The sequence below is a fragment of the Neofelis nebulosa genome, chromosome 10, assembly GCF_028018385.1.
Source record: "Neofelis nebulosa isolate mNeoNeb1 chromosome 10, mNeoNeb1.pri, whole genome shotgun sequence".
NCBI classification, from domain to species: Eukaryota; Metazoa; Chordata; class Mammalia; order Carnivora; family Felidae; genus Neofelis; species Neofelis nebulosa.
The window spans coordinates 96,406,266-96,424,869 of NC_080791.1; the positions used below are offsets into that span (position 1 = coordinate 96,406,266).

Sequence of the window (18,604 nt, forward strand, 5' to 3'; positions counted from 1 at the left end):
CAGAGCTTTGTGGAAGGCTGCCCTGACTCCTCAGCATCTTGGCTTGTGTGCTTTTGTCATGGAAAGCTGCCTGCTCTGGGAGCACTTTATTTAATTGAGTCTCTTGCCTGGGACACAGACCGGTTACCGGCCTCTGAACGAAGAGTGGAGGCCATGTTCTCTCGCCCAGCCATCTTCAGGCAGCCGCCTGGGTACTTGTCACATGAGAGAAAACTGTCCCTCAAAGGCGGAAGTAGGTGAGTGATGTCATGAGAAATTTAGGCTGAAGAACAGCAAATGTCCTGCTGGTGACAGCTGTCCCACATAGATGAATTTCCCCTAGAGAATAACTTGAGTCATTTGAAACCAGATAGAAGTGGGGGCCGTCCTACGGGGATAGACTCAGTTACCTAATAGTTGTCTTTACTTTGAGTTCCAGGGGCCCTATGATGAAAATTTTCTTCTGACTCAGTGCTATCTTAGACACAGGTTCCCGAGATTCAGCGCTTAGTCCATGATTCACCAGGTTCCCCAAACAGAACAGAGTGGCTGCCCTTTATTGCATCATAAAGTCACATGTCTTCTTGACCTGTTGACTTAGGAGCACTGTGCCAGACTGATTCCAAACCAAGATATGGAGAGATACTTGAGAGAAAGAAAATGGATGAAAACAGGGCAAGAGAATTAGAGTTTCCCTAGCTGCCTGTGGGGAAAATTTACAGAGCCTTCTTGCTTTTGATCTTGTTTCCAAGATTTATGGCCTCTGTGATCTTGGTGAAGTGCCAAAGGCTGGGGCAGGCTCTTCCCCGCAACTCAGATGGAATACCGGGCCTGGCCAGGCCCTGTTCTTTGACAGTCTTTCTGGCTTCTTGCGTTGGGGTTCTCCCCACCCCATTTTTTAAATGTTTCACATGTGGATGGCTCCTTTTTGTAAAAAACACTAAGTGCTTTGTAAAATCTGGGCATTATAACGCGCTTTTCAGTGAGGGAAATACAAATCACTGTAAAAATAAAATAAAACCGCTGATCCCTAGCTTTTTTCTTTAAAAAAAAAATTTTTTTTTAATGTTTATTTTGGACAGAGAGAAAGACAGAGCATGAGCAGGGGAGGGCCAGAGAGAGAGGGAGACACAGAATCTGAAGCAGGTTCCAGGCTCAGCTGTCAGCACAGAGCCCGACGCGAGGCTCGAACTCACGGACCGAGAGATCGTGACCTGAGCCGAAGTTGGACACTCAACCGACTGAGCCACCCAGGCGCCCCTCCTAGCTTTTTTCTTATTAAACAAAACCTGGCCAGGGTGGTACAGCCAGCTTTGGTTTTGAGTTTGATGCATGACATTGGGAAATTCCTCTTCCATTCCCACAAACGAAAGAACTGGCAGATGGTCCCCAGCCTTACGGCATCCCTCCTAATGGGTCATGATCTCCCCTTGCGTCAGCTGCAGATTTGATCTCTTCACTCACCACTGCCATGTCTGTCAGGGCAATGAATTCCTACTCGACAGCTGACAGCCTGGGCCACCACCTGGGCTTCTTCATCTGAGAGCAGCAGTCTTAACTTTTGTTGCTTGCTGTCCAGTGCTCGAGTGCTAGAACTGCCTTTTTTTTTTTTTTTTCCCACTAAGATAATGCCCCTTTTGAAATGAGAAGGTAGGTACTTGCCGTAGAGTTAAAGTACAGGGTTTAGGACTGGACAGGAATTCCAGAACCTGGCAAAGGTTGCTCAGTCACTGTACCAACCTGTTGCTGTATTTTCCTGGCCGTAGATCTTAACTAGGAATTAGGGGGAAAACTACTTTGCCCACATTACTTATAAAGCAAGAGGAAGCAAATGTAACAACATGGCATGAAGAAAAACAGCTTTAGTTTTTTGTTTCCCTTTTTTTGAGCTTTAATAACCTGCTAGGCACTGTCCTGGGAGCTTTTTATACATAATCCCTAATCCTCCCCACAGCCCTGCAAGAAAGACTTACTATTTCCATTGTGGAGACCAGGCAGCTGAGCCCCCAAGAAGGGTTAAGTGATTTAATAGGACTTGTAAGCAGCAGAAGCAGAATTCCAACCACAGGTGAATCCTTAAACTGTGTGCTTTTTCCTGTGCTGAATTTAGGCTGAATAGTTTACTGAGCATCCCTGGGAGCCGGAGCCTCAGGGCTTGCCCCTACACAGCTGGCCACCCAGCTCGCCCTGGTCCCCTGCTGGCAGAGCTGACTGCCAGGCCACTCTGTTTGTCCTCTGGCATTCCGGTACGTGAAGGCAGGCATCTGTAGCTCATCTCTCTTCACTACTAGCAGCTCCTGGTCAGAAACCGTCCTGCCGGGGCGCCTGGGTGGCGCAGTCGGTTAAGCATCCGACTTCAGCCAGGTCACGATCTCGCGGTCCGTGAGTTCGAGCCCCGCGTCAGGCTCTGGGCTGATGGCTCGGAGCCTGGAGCCTGTTTCTGATTCTGTGTCTCCCTCTCTCTGCCCCTCCCCCGTTCATGCTCTGTCTCTCTCTGTCCCAAAAATAAATAAAAAACGTTGAGAAACCGTCCTGCCAACTGGACTAATAATTGGCCATTTAACTAGGGAAGCTCTTTTTGGGGGGACAGAACCCAGTTTCTGGCAATTTAGGTAAATTCTCATCCAACCTTCCTCCAAGTGACCCAGAACAATGTTTCTTGGTTGTATCCCAGGAAACTCTCTTGAGGTAGATGCATGGTCCCTTCCGCTCTTCACTCTTACCTGTGAGTCCATCTGGGGGCTCTGAATGATGCCCAAACTCAGCATCAGGCTTCTTCATGATACTTCCCGACAGCCATACTCCAGTCAGCAGACAGCCCAAAGAAACGGGTCAGGTTGTACACTAAAAATGTCTTGACAGGGGGCTCCCACCTGGGTGGCTCAGTCAATTAAGTGGCCGACTCTTGGTTTCAGCTCAGGTTGTTATCTCATGGTTTGTGAGTTCAAAGCCCTTGCTGGGCTCTGCGCTGGCAGTGTGGAGCCTGCTTAGGATCCTGTCTCTCTCTCTCTCTCTCTCTCTCTCTCTCTCTCTCTCTCTGCCCCTCCCCTGCTCATGCTCTCTCTCTCTCTCTCAAAATAAATAAACTTCAAAAAATAAAAATAAAATATAAAGATGTCTTCACAACAGGCAGCTTGCCTCAAAGCATAGAACTTGCCTCAGAACACTGTACCCCCAGCCTCAGATGGTATCCTCAGTACTGAAATTGTGATCCACATTGTTGACTAAGCCACTAACTCAAACGGCATTGACCGTTGCTCATAAGTTCGGATCACGGCTCACAAACCTGACATTTCCTGGTGGTGCTCGCGTTCTGCGGCCTCCATGGCTGATATGACCTCGTCCTCGTGCGTGGCAGGTCTCTCTGGGCCTGGTCAGTGTGTGGCACCGTCTCCTGAACTTGTCATGGCAACCACTCAAGAGCTGAGTGGGTTCTGCACTGAGCAGAATGCCCCGGTTGGGGGACTTGAGAGAAGTCCCTGACACATGATGGGTGCCTGCCCTGCTGGGAATATTTCTTTCTTGAATTCTGGCAGCTTTTACTTGGCTGCAGATTATCTAAGACCCGCTTTGCCTTTTCTGGTCATAGTACTTGCAAAGTGTTGAATCTAAAGTCTCGATGGCTTTATTTTTCTTAACAATGCCTTCGAAAAAGCCAGATGTTTCAATAGTGATGCATTCTGTTTGTTTAAATCTTAACCTCTACCTGGTTCCACCCACATGCTCTCCTCAGGAGGACTTAGTCTGCAGCTGTCCCCATCGCTCCTCCCCGTTTTCTCTTTGGAAAGAACTCTCATAGGAGATCCCTGTCAGTTTTGTGCTCCTGGAATCCATTCTTAAATATGGTGATTCCCGTGTCTGAGGGTCATTGGGGAAATGGCATCGATGTTTGTTTATTAGAGCAGAACACAGACTGAGGGTGCCTTTTCCAGCTGGCTTAGTTGCTACGCCCATTTAGAAGTGCCTTTCCAGCCTGTGAACAGAGCCCATGTTGGGCTATTTTTTTAGTGTTAGAGCTGGGCGAGGAGCCCAGTGTCAGAGAGCTGTGTAGGAAAACAGGACAAGTTAGGCAGGACATTCGTAGCCTGCATCACCAGAAAGATTGCTTTCTTAGATAAGCCGACTCAGAGCCGACCAACGTATGTGTGACAGCGTTGTCATTACAGTTATGTCTGTGCTGTCACTCCCCCTCATCGTACGGGTGAGGTCACACCCCCTGAACACCAGGGACGGTCCCTCTTCTCGTGGGCCTCCAGAATTTGTGGGCATGTTCAGGCAGGACCCTGGCCCCTGACCCCACTAGCTTTTAACTCTGGACACAAATTATAAGTTTCTGAATGGGAAGGAAAGTTGAAAGGTGAAACCCAGAAGGGAGTGTGCAGACTGTATGTATGTGTATGTGTGCGTGTATGTGTATATACTGTGTTGGGCCTACTACGTCCCTAATTCTGATTTCTTCCTAAATGCAATCCTAAGGAGGTGGTGGTTTTGTTTTTTAACCAGATAGGGAAAAGTGTACCTAGAAGATTGGTCAGATCCTGATACCTGGTGTCCCAGGGTGGGCTGGAAAACGCCTGCAGGGCTATTTGTCAGCTAGCCTTCTGTGTTGTCTTTGGGCTTCCCCCACCTCGACCCTGGCTCCAGGCATGGGGGGAAGAGCCGCAGCCAGTGTCTCCTGGGGCTGGGGCTTTCTTGGTGCCTTCACCTGGAAACACTGTAGAGATGCCAGGAGGAAGTGTGGGCCAGCATGGGGCTCTCAAGAGGGGCTGGGTGATCAGGTTGCAGTTAGCCGCCTACGCAGGAAAGGCGTGGGCAAACGCACTGTGACAAGCACCTGCCACACAGCGCCTGTGATGATCCAGATGCCCCGGGAAAGGCCATCAGGATGCGTCCTCCTGCTAGATGTGGCCCAAAGGCTTCCTGCTGCAGCAAGTGGCAGAGACTGTAGGGCTGCCCCGCCCTGTCTGAGAAGGCATGCCCCAGGCCCTTCTGCAGGTGCTGTAATGACCAAGTCTGTCCCTCTAACAGTGGCTCTTGTCCTGCCTTTCTTGTCTGTACTTGAGAATGGGCATGGGTGGGGCCCTAGGATGGGAATCCACACCCTCCAAAAACAATTGTGGTTTGAGGGCTGTATCCTCCCTGCCTAAAGAATGTTTCTGGTATGGGTGGATGAAGGATGCCATGGGGATGGGGGGTGCTTTGCAAATTCTGGCCCAGGGGTATTCAGGCTGCAGACCACCCAGGCAGGACTCAGGAGAAGTGTCTTCCTGCACCCTTGTTGGTTAGAGAAAACTCTCCTGGAATGTTTCCTCTGAACTTGTCTAAGGGATTAACCCCTATGTTTCTTCCCTGCACCCTCTCTCTGATAGTAGCTTTTAGTCTCCATTCACCTGCAGTGAAGGGGAAAGGAAGACAGCTAGCCTAGAGGTAGAAATCACGGGGGAGTGTGGGTGTGTGGCTTCCCTCTCCCCCAGTCTGCCTCTGCCTGCAGCCTCCTGCCCTGTGCTGGGTGCAGGTGGCCAGAGAGGAGAGCAAGTGAGCTCACATGCACGCCTTGCCCTCGGTCTCCCAGAGTACTCCGAGGCTGTAAGTTAGGAGCTGCTCTCCCCATTGGACAGATGAGGAAACTAAGTTGCAGAGGTGCTCATCCCAGAGGCACCCAGGGAGTGAGGCAGAACAGGCATGAAGACGTATCAAGTGCCTAGCCTGTTGTTCTTTCTACCACTCAGAGGTTCTGTGGCCTCCTCTGAGATTTCTAGCTAAAAGCAGCACCTGGTGACAAGAGGGAACATGGGCACAGACAGCCCAGAAAGTCACAGTGCCCGTTGGGCTCAGCCCTCTGAGGAGTGGTCCTGGCGGTGTCGGTGCCGCACCAGCCAGGTGGCTCGATTCGTGGCAAGGATCCCTGCTGCAGCTTCAGGGAGCCTCCTCCTGCCGGAAATACCGTGACCCGAGCTCTGCACCAAGTGCTGAGGGCAACTTCCAGTGAGACCGGCCTGGATCTGGCCTTGCAAAGGGGTGTGCCTCCACTTACTGCGCTGCCTGCAGGGGTGGGGGGAATTAGAGAGCAGCCGCGACACCCCCACTCCTGCCGCAGCCTCCACATCTGTCGGAATTGCCGCCAGAGAGCCTCCGCTTGAGTGTCACTCTCCCCTTTATAGCTGAGACGCCTTGGACCAGTCAGTGAGCCCCCAAGCCTCAGTTCCCTCAGTGGCACAGCAGACACAGAAGACCACCTCTGCCAGGTCTCGTGAGGGCCGAGATCATGAATGCAACACTCCTGACAGTAATGTGCTCAGTAATGTAATTGTCTTAAGTAGAACGTTCAGCCCAGCCCTGACCCTGGCGTGGGGTGGCTGCCCAGCGGCCCTGTGGTCCCTCCCTTCCTCTCAGCAGGCTCCCTGGGTGCCCACACCTCTGTCGCAGTCAGCGAGGGGAGGCCCAGAGGCCCTGCTTGGGAGGAGTGGCAAAATGAAATGGTCTGTGAGCGAGGCTAAGCATATTAAGATCCAGCTGCACTTAAGTGTCTCCTGGGAAGTTCTTTAGACCAAGCTGACGAGAGCTCCCAGATGCCAAAGTGGCCTCCCATCAAGGCTCCGCTCACTCTCTGCAGCCCCACCACATGCTCCCCGGGTGACTGGTCTCCTAATGCACCATCCCTGGCCCCCAGCCCGATTCCACCACCTCTTCCCCCTGGGGCAGCGTTTGAGCTTTCCCAGCCCAGCGAGTGGGTCACCAACTAGGCCCAGACGCACCCCGCCGGTCACATTGTTATCTTGTCCTCGCTGGCAGTTTCTAAATTCCATACAGAACGCCTCGGCCTGGAAGATTAAACAAGATTGCCAGTTTGGAATTCTGTTCAAGACTAGGGCTTTTATGTCCACAGATTGTGTATTAGATGCAGTGGGGAGTATATAAAAGGAGGACACAATCCCTTCCATTACAGATAGAAGTAAGCCGGCAGGGCTTTGAATTTCTTCCTCAGAATTAGTTTTTATTCCTGAAGGAATATGTGTTGTTTGCAAGAAATTGAAAAGAAAAGATAAAAAGAAAAAGGAAAATCATTATTAACTTTACGACCAGAGAGAACAGCTCTTCACGTTTTGCAGTGTATTTTTTCCACATATTTGTATACTTTAAGAAAAAAAGCTTCATACCGAACTCATCATTAGCCTTCCCCTATCTAAGGTGAACATTAGTGCATGACATTAATTACTGTTCCATAACATGGTTTTGAATGGCTGCATAGTATTGTATGTGCTTGTGGTATTATGTAACCAGACCCACTATGTTGGATATTTAGATTGTTGTTGGTGTTGGGGTGGTTTTTGCTAGTATTAGTAACTGTTGTGTTGGTTTTGGAAATCAGGAGAGTGGATGGTGGGAGGCAGGGTGGTGGTGTAGCTAAGAGCCCAGGATTTGGCTTCATTCAGACCTCAATTCAAATAAAAAGAACAGGTAACATTTTTATAGAGCCTAAGTATGGTGCCAGGCACTGTATTAAATGCTTTATATATATTAACTCATGATTTATTAACCCTCACAGCAGCCCATGGACTAGGAACTATTTTTATCCCCATTTAACAATTCAGGAAACAGAAGCACCACCCCTCCACTTATGCTTCTGTCCTGTGGCTAAACCTTTGTGCACATCTATTATTGTTTCTTAGAATACATTCCTAAAAGTGGCGTCCTGGCTGGGATTTGGAAGGCTGTGCATATTTTTAAGGCCTTGAATCTATAATGTAAATGGCTTTCCACAAAGGTTACACCAACTTCTCCTCCTACCATTGGTGTTGGAGCATATCTGAGCTCATGCTGTGCTTTGAGCACCAGTAATGTGCCAGGCCCTGCACTCAGTATCCTATAGAGTTTCTCTCCCCGAAGGAGAAGCCGTCTGTGCCCTGCACAGAGCAAGCGAGCACTCAGTACATCGTAGCCAGCATTAGCATCAAGGTTATATTTTGTGTCCTTTGTTGAGAAAACAAGACACCTGGAAAACCTCAGTGACAGTGCAAAACAAGGGGCCCTGACAATGAGTACTGCAGGGCTTGGAGGAGCACGAGATGTAATTTGGGGTGGTGGTCAGGAAGGGCTGCCCAGTGGAGGAAGCATTTGCAGGATGGGAAGGACTGTGAAATGACAGCCTGAAGGCTCGAGCAGGGGTGGGGGCATCCTAGGGTTCCTAGGTAGCTTGTGTCCAGGGCTTGTCTAGCTGGAGTGTGAGCTGGAGGAGAGACAGTGAGAGAGGCCTGGGAGCCATGGAGGGCTGAGAAAAATTGCATTTACCAGGAGGGAGTGAGAGCATGGGGCCGGAGGTGGGAAGACCTGTGTGGCAGGAGCCCAAGCAGAGAGATTGATGTGTGTGGCCTGGTGGGTACCCCTGGGAGTGGTGAGGAGAAAAGACGTTGGGTTTTCTGGTGCTGATAACACCCTTTCTCGCCATGAGTGCTGAAGCAAAAGAGAAGTAGAGGACTCAGCTGAGGTCAAAATAGCAGCGTTCTTAACTGAGAAAGCTAGATGGGAGACCTTGATGGGCAGACTTCTTGCTACTCCTTCACCAAGTCTAGGGGCACCCTGGGCACTTGGGGCACCCTGTTCGGGAAACAGTACAGCAGGCTGTCCCTGCCAGCTGCCACCTCCCCCCACCCTCCCCAAGCCTGCAAGGAAGGAGATTCCCCATTTCCTTCCTCTAAGCTTCCCTATCAGAGAAGTCCCTGCCACCCTCCTGGGGAAAGGAAGGGGGTCAGGAAAAGCGTGGATGCTGCCTTTCCTCATTGCAGTGTGAGGTGAGAGATACTTCCCCTATCCCCTTGCTGCCGTCTTCCCCTCAACCCGGGATGCTCTGAGGGACAGTCCGCCAGGAGTCAGCCAGGCAGGGTAGTGCCAAAGGTGTACATTTTGGTGTCATACAGACCTGCTTCTAGAGCAGGCTCCTCCACAGACAGCTGTGTGATCTTCGGCAAGTCTCTTGGCCTGAGTTTTTCCACCTACAAAACAGGATTGTTGTAAGAACTGAGTGTGATGTGTGTCTCTAGGGCAACTATTACCAAATAGTGTATAGATGTGAAGGAAAGTCCTTCACCCCGGGGGCGGGGTGGGCAGGGGCTCGCAGTGGGCCTGGGGCAGATCTCACTGCCGGTGGAGGTAGAATGACTTACGTGTAGACGGGTCTAGGGCAAGGCCTCGGGGGCGAAGGGCCCAGCATGGCCAAGAGAGACTGGGGTGATGGCTGCTTAGGGGTCTCTGTGGAGGCAGGTGAGAGAGAGTGTGGAAAGGGCCCTGGTTCTGGAGTGTTCCCACAGAGGGATAGTCGGGGGATGAAAGGAGGCAGGGAAAGAGCCAGAGTAGGACCAGCCTAGAGGAAGGAGAGCCTGAGGATGTCCTGTCACAGCACTCCCACACGAAGCCACGGATTCTTCCTACTCTAGCCTGGGAACAACATAGGATAAGAGTGGCCAAGGCAGAGGGTGTCTAAGGTTGAAAGACGAGCAAGGAATCAGGCCTTGGACAGACAGCCTGTGGGTACTGGGCAAGTAGTGTCCAACCGTCAGGAGACTGGGTTCCCGTCCTGTCTCTGGCCCCTGGGCCAAGCCTTTTCCTACCCTTGGCCCCACTTTCCCATCTGCAGAATACAGGGATCGAACCAACAATGTTTTTTATGGCTTTTTGACCAAAGCCCATGGTAAAAAAAAAAAAAAGTGCACATGCACGCGTGCACACACACACACACACACACACACACACTCCCTGTTTAAAAACTAAAGCTTCATGAAACAGTACTTTATTACATGTGTTTACTCTGATGTTTTTTGTTCTGTTGTATATCATTAAAAAATGCTGGTCTTGGGGCACCTTGGTGGCTCAGTCGGGTAAGCGTCCAACTTTGGCTCAGGTCATGATCTTATGGTTTATGGGTTTGAGCCCCGCATTGGGCTCTGTGCTGACAGCTTGGAGCCTGGGAGCCTGCTTTGGATTCTATGTCTGCCTCTTTCTCTCTCTGTCTCTCAAAAATAAATAAAAACAGGGGTGCCTGTGTGGCTCAGTTGGTTGGTTAAGCGTCCAACTTCGGCCCAGGTCATGATCTCACGTCTCGTGAGTGCAAGCCCTGCATCAGGCTGTGTGCTGACAGCTCGGAGTTTGGAGCCTGCTTCAGATTCTGTGTCTCCCTCTCTCTCAGCCCCTCCCAAGCTCACACTCGCTCACTCTCTGTGTCAAAAATAAATAAACTTTAAAAATATAAATAAATAAATAAATAAATAAATAAATAAATAAATAAGTAAGTAAATAAGTAAAAACATTAAAAAAAAATTTTTTTTTAAATACTGGTCATGGCCCTCTAGCTGTTGGCATGGCCCACCAATGAGTCATGCCTCTTGGTCTCAAAACACTGCCCCAGTTCATCTGGAAGATTCCTTTCTCCTCTGGCAGCCTGCAGTTCTGTTCCATTTCCTCTGGCCTCACGACCCTCATCAGCCGAGCCTTTGTGGTTTTCTTCTCTGTATCTGCGAACAGTGGTTTCAAGTCTCGGGTGCCAGAGACTCTTGACTGGCGTCATCAAGAGATGCAGGAAAGTCATCTTTGCAGGCGTCGTCGTGAGGCTGTGGTGCTGGAGTGTGCTGCTCTGGGCAGCCTCCCACCTGAGTTCACCACGTGAGGTCCTGGCTCATCCGCTGTCTGCCTGTGCACCGTCGCTCTGTCTCACATGCTGGGGCATCGTGAGTGGGGAGGGGCTCCCAGGCCTTCTGCATCTCCAAAGGAGTGGGTTTGGATGTCACCCACCCTCCCCTCCTTCCCCCACCCAGCTCTACTGCTTGGCCCACAGGACACCAAATGTTGGGGAGTTGAGCCTGTCCCAGTTAGAGTACCAGGCTCTTCTTTGGGCCCAACCCTCTTCACCCTGGCCCTCCTCCCACTGAGCCCCTCCCTGGTCACGTTCAGGAGCCACTGTCATGGGAATGACTGATAGATGAGAAGAGCTTTAGCAACTGATAGACCTGGGAGCAAATCCCAGCGCTATCTCTACCTGGCTGTGTGGCCTTGGGAAAGTTCCTGAACATCTCTGAGCCCGTTGCCTCAACTGAAGCTTGGAGATGATAACACCTATCTCGGAGGATAAGCATGAGGCTGCAGTGATAGGTTCAATGTGCTTTGTGTTTGTGACATGCCCAAAGTATGCAAAGAGACTGGTGCCCCGCAGGCATCTCGTGTCCACTGGGAAGCCTGAGGCAGTGTCTGAAGAAGAAGATAGGCAGGGCTTGAGGACAACAGACTCTCTGGGCCCCCAGAATGGGTCAGCAGCTGTTTACAAGGCTGGTGGTGTGCCCTGTCTCAAGGCCAGGCTCAAAACACATTACACGGAAGGGCATCTTTTCAACACTGATTTCTTGGAATCTGTTTAAAAATTCACCCTCCTACAGGGCTAGTTTAACCTCAGTATGTTTTAATAAATCATCTAGTTTGGTCAGGGAGAAGGATGGGGCAGGCACGAGGCTTCCACTGTCACAGAGTAGTGAGAAGAACTTGCTAGCAAATACCAGAACGAGGGTAGTTTTGAGAAGTCTTGAGAAGCTGTTGGCTTATTTGCATGCTGTTGCCTATTACCAAGCTTGCAGGAAAGTCATCTTTGCAGGGTGTCTTCAGAGCCCACAGCACTTTCTTCTTGGTGCCCACCCCCTCCCTCCATGCTGGTAAATAATTGAAAAGTAGCTTTAAGCCAGGCTGGAGACAGGCATCAGGATACCTCTGTCATCTGAGACTGCAGTTCCCAGAGCTTGGAAAGCAGTTCCTTTGAGGGCTCCTGTGCACCTTGGCTCTCGATAGCTACAGAAACTGGGGCTCCGACAGCCAAACTGACTTGCCCAAGGCTGCACGGCTCCAATAGCAGAGGATGGGAGGCCCTTCGCAAGAATTCCTTATGCGGCTGGGACTTGATGGTGCCTGGGAGAACCTCTGACCTCCTTGCCTCTGTGTTCCTGGCCAGCTCCCGCTGCCCTCTGCTCTGTTTTGGCAATAACCAGAAGACTCTCCTTCCAAGGCAGAGGCTGGCACTTTAACCTTGAAACATAAATGAGTCCCTGAGGCTTATTTTAGACAGTGCATGGGGCTGGCTCGTGGTTCACTAGAGGCAGTGAAACTTCCTAGGATCTGAGGCTGCAAGCTCTGGCTTTATGCTTACTAGCTGGGGATGTCTCTGGGCCTCAGTTTCCTAGTCCATATGTGAAGGGATAATGCCAAAGAGACCCATTCCAGAAAACCTGTCTTCCCTGAGGACAGTGAGGCTAGGTAAAGTCCAGGACCGGGTTCCATCCTGACTTTGCTTCCACGTTGCTACTTGCTGTGTGCACTTGGTCGAGTTCCCGCCCCTTTCTGGGTCTCTATGACCTCATCTCAAGAGATAGCAGAAATATCCCTGCCTTAGCCACAGGGAGGGAAAAACTGCTCTGCAAAGCTAAAGGGCCACAGATTTTGTGGGATTTCATCCTTACCCATGTAGTGGTTCTCAGACCAGTGGTCCTTGGAGAGGGACACTCAGGCCTTCAAGAAAGCACACGAGAAAAAGCCACAGACTCTGGACCGTCTAAGCTGTGCCAGGAAGCAGGCCCTAGCAGGGAAGTGTGCTCCCATTACCCATATCAGCAGAGCCAGGCCCACAGGCTGGCCATGATTCTTGGGAGACTTCCCTGGGCTCTGAGTCCCTGAGGCAGTGTCTCCCTGCCTCCACTCTGGCCTGCTATTCCCGGGGGCTCATCCTGGGAGTGGAGGGTGCCGGGGTGCCTCCCACGGTGGGACCAGTGGGACCAGCCCTGCCATGCCAGCTCTGGCAGCCTGCCTGCCGGCAGCTGGTATCCCATTGCACTGTCTACAGTGAGGCCCAGATTTAGATCGTGAGCTCATTGTGGCATGAATGGGGCCACTGGGGTGTGGGTGCTGAAGGCTGAAGGTCTGACTTGGGGATCTCACTGGGGGGTCTCCCTGGATCCTCTCCCTGCTCTCTCTGTCTCTCCCTCTCTTTGTCTCTTGGGCTCTCTTTCTCTCCCTCTCTCTCTCCCTCCCTCCCGTGCACACTGACACCCCCTCTTGGAGCTCGCTGGGGATTGTCATGGCAACCCTCCAGCAAAATTATCAAAACACTTTTATGCTCACACTCGTACCAGACGAAGTGCTAATTCTGAGTGAGGCAGAAGCAGTTGGTAGGATGCTGAAGTCACAGGCTTTGTATGGAAGGCTTGCTGGGGGGCAGAATGGGCACTAGCTAGAGGTGAGGGGTGGGGTCAGGAGGCAAGAAAGGCCCTGCCACAGAGGTTGTGTTTTTGTTGACCCTTCCCCCACCTACACACACCTGGATGCACGCACACACGTTTGTACACACACACACACACACACACACACACACACACACACACACAGAGCGGCTGGGCCGAATACACCCATAGTGCAGATTGACCCAAACAGCAACATCTGGAATAATACCACCTCATTTGGCCCTTGGAGGACTGAGATTAACTCTGGGCAGACTTCTGTGTGAGTGTAGGGGGAGAGCCACCTGACTGAGGCTTCTAGCTGGCAATCGATCTGTGCCAGGGTGGCAAACCAGTCACAGGAAGGGGCCTGACCCTCTTGTCCCCTGAACGCCAGGAAGCAGAGGAGCATCTGTGAACAGAACTGCCCCAAGCTGGTTCTTTCTGCTTTGCTCTGCCTCTCTGCATCCCCAGCCAGACTTGGCATCCCTGCTCCCATCTGACCCGGGCTGGGGTACTGCAGGCTCCCTTGGAAACAAAGCCCTGTTAATAGCTGAAGAACTGGTGGTTGCTTTTTTTAAACCCAGGCTCTGCCCAAAAGCCAAAGTGTGGGCGGGGATGGTGGAGGAGGTGGTGGCAGAAGCCCCTCCCCCGTCTGCTACCATTTTCCTGCCCCATCTGCTCCCCCAGCAACCCCCACCATGGAAGAGAGCCTTCCCCCGCAGCCTTAGCCTGGGCCGTTTGCCACTCTCTGGCTCAAGAGGAAGCATCTCCTTCTTCTGAATGGGTCACCTCATCCCTGATCCCCTGGAGGATTCTAAAATGTCAGAACTGGAGGGGCCCCCAGTCAGTGAGTCTGCTTCCTCACTTCACAGGTAGGGAAATTAAGGTGGGAGGTGGGAAGCAACTGGTTCAAGGCCACAGTACATGGGTGATGGAGCTGATACCACATCCCACGCGTCTGACTGGTCCAGTGCTGCTCACATCACATCAGGGGGACAGTGAGATGCGGTGGTCCAAATGATGAGCACTGATTTCTAGGTCAGGCAGACCCGACTTTGAGTCGACCCGACTTAGCACTGAGCGGGACCCTGGCAAGCTACAAAGCACCCTGAGTCCTCATCTGTAAAATGGGGATGATAACTAGGCTCCCCCTTAAAGGACGCCATGGGCATGATTTAGGTAAGGCTCTTGCAAAGCACCATTGGCAGAATGCCAGACACGTTCTGTAAATTACACATCTGTAAATGTTCAACAGGTGACATTTCTGTGTCCCTCTGTAATCCCAGGTCTACAGGCCTACCAAGAAAAGGAACCATCCTTCATCCCCTTTAATGACTACCCTCTGCCCTACTGAGCCAGGGGGAGGCAATTTAGTTTGTCCTGGAAAGCCAACACTGACCCAGCAAACTCAGCAAGGCCCAGAGGGCAACAGACCCCAGGCCCTGATTCCTGGGAAGGCCTCCATGACCCCCAGATCTGCACACCCCTCCTTCACACATGCAGTTCTCACTGGTTCTCTCACCTTGTGCACCCCATGCACCATTGGAGGAAGGTAGATAGGGGGTGGAGGTTCTGTTGAAAGAGGCCGATATCCCCAGATAACACCCTAGGGCCACCTTTGGGCACTGGCAGTAACACCTGACAGTGGAGACATTGCGTAGTTACGTAGAGCTTGCCATTGCTCTGTCTGGCTTTCCCCTTGACATTGTGAGTCAGGCAGAGAGCATAAGTCACTCAAACCCTCACATGCCCTCTGGAGCAGGAGCTCCTTGGTGCCTTTCCCTCCTCTTCTCAATCATGTTGGGGGCTGGGGAGGTTTGAGTATGAGATAATGAAAACAAAAGCAACTTGTATTTCATGCTTAAGACAGGATGGGTGGGCACTGTGCTAGGTGCTTTCCATACACTAATTGTGGACTCCCAGTAGCGTTGCTTATGCGTCAAGGTGCAAATAAAGGCGTCTCAGAGAGTGTGACCTGCTCAAGGTCACAGAATGAGCTCAGGGCGGAGTGGGGTTAGTATCTAGTTTTGTGTTCCCCTGACCTGACAGTGGTCAGCCTTGGCTGACTCCTATGGATCTAGAAGGACACAGAACATCTGAAAAGGCCACCGAGGCCTGGGGTTGGTCCTCAAGACATCCTGAGAGGTAGAGAGTGGTGGATGGGGGAGGCAGGGGTTCAGTGGTAGAACAGAGGAATCTAGGTCATGTGGGAGCCCAGATTCCATCCTTGGGGGGAGGACCATCTCTCCACCCTCCTTTCTCTTCCTGGAAGCCCCCTGTGAGCAGGGCCCAAAGCCAGACTTCCAGACAGAGTGGAAGCAAAGAGGGCTGATGCCGTTGTTAACCTGGGACCATTGCTGTGAAGCACAGGCCTCCTTTCCTACTTTAACCTCCCTGGGGCTGGGGCTAGGGGAGTCTTCTATCCAGGGAAGCTGAGAGGAGTGACCTAGGGTACCCCAGTCCCTGGCATGGGAATTTGGGGTCTGGAGGAGCTGTGTGTGTGTTGGGAAGAAACCCTGGTGGAGATGACGTTGCCCCCTTGCTGATTGCCAGGAGCCGTGGGAGCAGAGGTCATGAGGAGAAGAGGAACAGGGTGGTGGTCCACTCAGGAGGAACCTGGAGCACTGGCCTGGCTGCTGGGGAAAGACAGAGACTGGCAGTCTAGTCCAGCGGGGAAGGCAGACCACACTGATGAGGGGGACAAACAAGTGAGAAGGCCTTTTAGTTAGTGGTGTAGAGTGACTGAGGGACAACCTTAAATAGGGTGGCCAGGGAAGGCTGCTCTGACGAGGCAGCTTTGAGCTGAGGCCTCTGCTGTGCAGAGCACACAGTGGCTTGCCCAAGGCCACACAGGAAGTTCAGGGAGAGCCAGGCTAGGACCTGTCTCTGGACTCTCATTGTAATCTTCTCCCTCCTTCTAGAAACATCCTTCTCTTGCATTTTGACATGTTCTCCTGGTTTCCCTTTTACACTGCTGGACATTGCTTCTCCAAGCCCTTGACTGGTCCCAACCCTTCTTTCTCTGGCAAGTGGGCTTTCCCACACTTTCCCATCTGTCCCCTGAAGACTCCCAAACTGTCCCCTCCATCCCTCACCTCTCCCCTGAGGTCTCCCAGTGTCCTGCTTGACCTCTCCACTTGGATGTCTAATGGCTGTCTTGGTTAGGACAATGCTGAGTCGATATAATAGAGACCTGAAATTAGAGAAGTTTAAAAATATTCAGTTGACTGCTTTCTCATATAATAGCTCCAAGGGAAGTGTTTCAGGTTGGTAGATAGCTGTGCCTGACAGGGTCATTAGGGATCTAGACTAACACGAAGCATCCAGGGTCTGTCTGGTGATTAGTCTTCCAGTCTGTGTGAGGAAAAACATGGAAGCCCAGGGCAGGATTCTCCTCTTACGCAAATTGGGGCAGAAGTTGACTTCTGCTCACATTCCACACTTGAGAGTTTAGACACTTGGCCCCGCCTCAGCTGGAAGGGAAGCTGGGAAATGTGACCCAGCCGGGTGGACAGCTAGCAGTCTCTGCCACAGTCCCTTCTAGAACTGTGAGCACTTCCCTGTGTTGGTGGTGGAGGAGGTTCTCTGGGGCAATACCCATGTCTGGTGTCTCCCTGATCCTTGGCTTTGCCCCTAGCAAGTTCCTTCTTGTTTATTACTCTTCACTACCACCCGACAGCATATTGAAAGTCTGTTTTCTTTGAGCACATATATCTGGGCTGTAACAATCAAGGGCTTTTGAAGTCCAGCCTTGCAACTTTGTTGGTAATAATAATTCCTTCAAAAACTTAGGACGTCTGTCTGCTTCTAGTCAGTTCCATGGGCCAGCAACCACACCTTAGAGCTCCTTTCTTGTCAGAGTTATTAAGTCTGTCTGCCTTGCCCAACTCATCTCTTTCTCGTTTTAAATGAAAGTTATCCTAAGGGCATCTGAAGTAATAGAATTGAATGACAAGGCAACAGTGCTAACGTAATACTTGGCTACAGGGCTGATCCCTTTGCCGGGCCTAGCGTTCGGCCTAACAGACAGGCTTTAAGAGAGGCTGCAAGCCACAACAGTCTGATCTCCTGCTCCTTGGACAACAACAGCTGGTTTTTCCAACCTCGACAACAGCAGTTTTCTGTATTATTTCCTCCTCTGTTCATCTCTTCTCGCAAATGAGCCCATCTCTTTCCTGTAGCATCTTGCTCAAAGCATCACTGGGCAGCCGACACGTGCAAATGTTTTTAGCTCTTTCCAACTATTTTTCTAGAAATACAGGCTCAGCAGGCATGTGGTCCGTCTTCCAAATTAGCACAGGTAATGTTTTCAATAAATGTTTTGTCATAGTGTAAAAAGGGTCACCAACGTTCCATCCTCACTAATTGTTTCTGTATTGCTTACCACCTGTTGGCTGAGCCAGTGCCACATATTTTAGGGTTTTTACACACGGCAGCTTTGCATTCCTGTTACTAGTTTCTGTATTAGAGTATACTGCTAAGTTGCTGTTAAAAGCAAATCCCAGATATAGTGGCCTTAAGATTACATAAATTGACTTTTCTCTCACATAATACAGTTCTGATATGAGCATTGCTCAGGCCAAATCCATTAAAGTCAACCTTGATCCCTCCCACTGTCCCATCTAATCCATCAGCAAGTACTCTCATCCTCTCCTGAGACAAATCCCCAATCTGACCGGTTCCCTACATGTCCACTGTCTTCACCCAATCCGTGTCTTCGGTGTCTGTATCTGGGGGTGATGTAACAATCTTGCAAGTGGGCTCCCTACTTCTTCCCCACCCCTCTCCAGTCCACACTTTACATGGCAGCCAGAATGAGCTTTTAATAACATGAATTGGAGGGGCGCCTGGGTGGCTCAGTCGGTTGAGCGTCCGACTTTGGCTCAGGTCATGATCTTGCGGTTTGTGGGTTCGAGCCCCGTGTCGGGCGCTGTGCTGGCAGCTCAGACACTGGAGCCTGCTTGGGATTCTGTGTCTCCCTGTCTCTCTGTCCTTCTGCCACTCACACTCTGTCTCTCTCTCCCTTAAAAACAAATAAACATGAAATTAAAAAAAAACATGGAGTATGTAGCTTGCCTGCCCCAAACTCTTCAGTGCCTTACCATTACCCTTAGAATAAAATGCTGTTGGGGCGCCTGGGTGGCTCAGTCGGTTAAGCGTCCGACTTCAGCTCAGGTCATGATCTCATGGTCCGTGAGTTCGAGCCCCGTGTCGGGCTCTGTGCTGACAGCTCAGAGCCTGGAGCCTGTTTCGGATTCTGTGTCTCCCTCTCTCTCTGACCCTCCCCCATTCATGCTCTGTCTCTCTCTGTCTCAAAAATAAATAAACGTTTAAAAAAAGAAAAAAAAAAGAATAAAATGCTGTTTAAAAAAAAAAAAAAA

The 18,604-nt window shown here is 51.1% G+C and overlaps 1 protein-coding gene across 1 annotated transcript in view; it reads left to right on the forward strand.

Annotated features, from left to right (window-relative positions):
- Positions 1–18,604, forward strand: part of ACCSL (1-aminocyclopropane-1-carboxylate synthase homolog (inactive) like) — a 157,015-nt gene that overhangs the window by 18,580 nt on the left and 119,831 nt on the right. The window lies entirely within an intron of this gene.